We start from the raw sequence: 2,855 nt of genomic DNA, 5'->3' as shown, positions 1-2,855 counted from the left end.
AAATTTCTCCTTTGTTTTCGAAAAAAAAAAAGAAAAAATGTTTTCAAAAATAAATTATTCTATAGCTTCAAAATTTTTAAGAATGAATTCTAGTGTTTCATGAAGCATGTTGAAGCCTGGCTGGCTGTAAAGCCATGTCTCAATTCTTATACTCAAGAGAAGAGCTTCTTTATCTTTCTTAGCCAATTGGCTGTTGAATGTAAGGAATGTCAGGCGTGTCATGTCTGAGTTACATACTAAAGCTTGGCTGGCTATTAAGCCATGCCTGACCCTTTGATTGGAGCTTTAGAGCATAAGATTCCTGGAATTCATATTAAAAATTTTGAATCCTTATTTTTCTTTTTTTCTAAATAATTTTCGAAAAAAAAATAAAAAAATAAATAAAAATAAAAATACAAAAAAATTAGAAAATCATAAAAATAAAAAATATTTTGTGTTTCTTGTTTGAGTCTTGAGTCATGTTATAAGTTTGATGTCACTTGCATATGCATCTTGCATTTTTCGAAAAATTTCATGCATTCATAGTGTTCTTCATGATCTTCAAGTTGTTCTTGGTAAGCCTTCTTGTTTGATCTTGATGTTTTCATGTTTTGTGTCTTTTCTTGTTTTACATGTGCATTTTTCGTTTCTTAGAGTCTAAACATGAAAGATTTCTAAGTTTGGTGTCTTACATGTTTTCTTTGCATTAAAAATTTTTCAAAAATGTGTTCTTGATGTTCATCATGATCTTCATAATGTTCTTGGTGTTCATCTTGACATTCATAGCATTATTGCATGCATTCATTGTTTTGATCTAAAAAATTCATGCATTGCATAATTTTCATGTTTTCCATAAGAAATTTCAAAAATAAAAAAAAATATCTTTCCCTTTTTCTCTCATCAAATTCGAAAATTTGGATTGACTTTTTCAAAAATTTTTAAAATCAAATTGTTTCTCATAAGTTAAATCAAATTTTCAATTTGAAAATCTTATCTTTTTCAAAATCTTTTTCAAAAATCAAATCTTTTTCAAAAATTCTTAGTTACTTTCGAAAATTCCAAAAATGTTTTTCAAAAATCTTTTCTTATTTTTATACCAAATTTTCGAAAATAACAATAACAATTAATGTTTTGATTCAAAATTTGAAGTTTGTTACTTGCTTGTTAAGAAAGATTCAAACTTTAAGTTCTAGAATCATATCTTGTGATTTCTTGTGAATCAAGTCATTAATTGAGATTTTAAAAATCAAATCTTTTTCAAAACTAATTTCAATCATATCTTTTCAAAAATATCTTCTTATCTTTTTCAAAAATTTGATTTCAAAATATCTTCTCTAACTTCCTAACTTCTTATCTTTTCAAAATTGGTTTTCAAAATTTGCTTCAACTAACTAACTAACTAACTTTTTGTTTGTTTCTTAACTTTTTCAAAACTACCTAACTAACTCTCTCTCTCTAATTTTCGAAAATATCTTCCCTCTTTTTCAAAAATTTCTTTTTAATTAACTAATTATTCTTATTTTTATTTTTGATTTTAAAAATTTTCGAAAAATACTAACATTTTTCAAAAACTAATTTCAAAAATCACTAACTCTTTTTCAAAAATATTTTTCGAAAATTCTCCCTCTCCCATCTTATTCTATTTATTCATCCATATCCTAACATCTCATGTCACATCTCTGCCATCCTCACAGTTATGTTTCTTCCATTATATTACATTCTTTGTCTCCCCCTCTTCTTCTACTCACACAGGGATCCCTATACTATGGTATAAAGGATCCATATTATTATTATTATTTTTTCTGTGCCCTCTTCTTTGTCATATGAGCAGGAGCAAGGACAAGAATATTCTTGTTGAAGCAGATCCGGAACCTAAAAGGACTCTGAAGAGAAAATTAAGAGAAGCTAAATTACAACAATCCAGAAATAACCTTTCAGAAATTTTCGAACAGGAAGAGGAGATGGCAGCCGAAAATAATAATAATGTAAGGAAGATGCTTGGTGACTTTACTGCACTTAATTCCAATTTACATGGAAGAAGCATCTCCATTCCTGCCATTGGAGCAAACAACTTTGAGCTGAAACCTCAATTAGTTTCTCTGATGCAGCAGAACTGCAAGTTTCATGGACTTCCATCTGAAGATCCTTTTCAGTTTTTAACTGAATTTTTGCAGATATGTGATACTGTTAGGACTAATGGAGTAGATCCTGAAGTCTACAGGCTCATGCTTTTCCCTTTTGCTGTAAGAGACAGAGCTAGATTATGGTTGGATTCTCAACCCAAAGACAGCCTGAACTCTTGAGATAAGCTGGTCACGGCTTTCTTAGCCAAGTACTTTCCTCCTCAAAAGCTGAGCAAGCTTAGAGCTGATGTTCAAACCTTCAGACAGAAAGAAGGTGAATCCCTCTATGAAGCTTGGGAAAGATACAAACAGTTGACCAAAAAGTGTCCTTCTGACATGCTTTCAGAATGGACTATCCTGGATATATTCTATGATGGTTTATCTGAGCTATCAAAGATGTCACTGGACAGTTCTGCAGGTGGATCCATTCACCTAAAGAAAATGCCTGCAGAAGCTCAAGAACTCATTGACATGGTTGCTAATAACCAGTTCATGTACACTTCTGAAAGGAATCCTGTGAGCAATGGGACGCCTATCAAGAAGGGAGTTCTTGAAGTTGATACTCTGAATGTCATATTGGCTCAGAATAAAATATTGACTCAGCAAGTCAATATGATCTCTCAGAGTCTGCATGGAATGCAAGCTACATCCAACAGTACTCAAGAGGCTTCTTATGAAGAAGAAGCTTATGATCCTGAGAACCCTGCAATAGCAGAGGTGAATTACTTAGGTGAACCTTATGGAAACACCTAT

General features: G+C 31.2%; 1 non-coding gene across 1 annotated transcript; it reads right to left on the bottom strand.

Annotated features, from left to right (window-relative positions):
• Positions 1-2,336: 2,336 nt before the first annotated feature.
• On the bottom strand, positions 2,337-2,444 carry LOC112780695 (small nucleolar RNA R71). The gene has a single exon (XR_003191513.1). It is a non-coding gene; the product is annotated as a small nucleolar RNA R71 (small nucleolar RNA).
• Between the last annotated feature and the right edge of the window lie 411 nt (positions 2,445-2,855).

The sequence above is a fragment of the Arachis hypogaea genome, chromosome 19 (genome assembly GCF_003086295.3).
Source record: "Arachis hypogaea cultivar Tifrunner chromosome 19, arahy.Tifrunner.gnm2.J5K5, whole genome shotgun sequence".
Lineage (NCBI taxonomy): Eukaryota > Viridiplantae > Streptophyta > Magnoliopsida > Fabales > Fabaceae > Arachis > Arachis hypogaea.
This window is presented reverse-complemented; position numbering and strand designations above follow the sequence as displayed.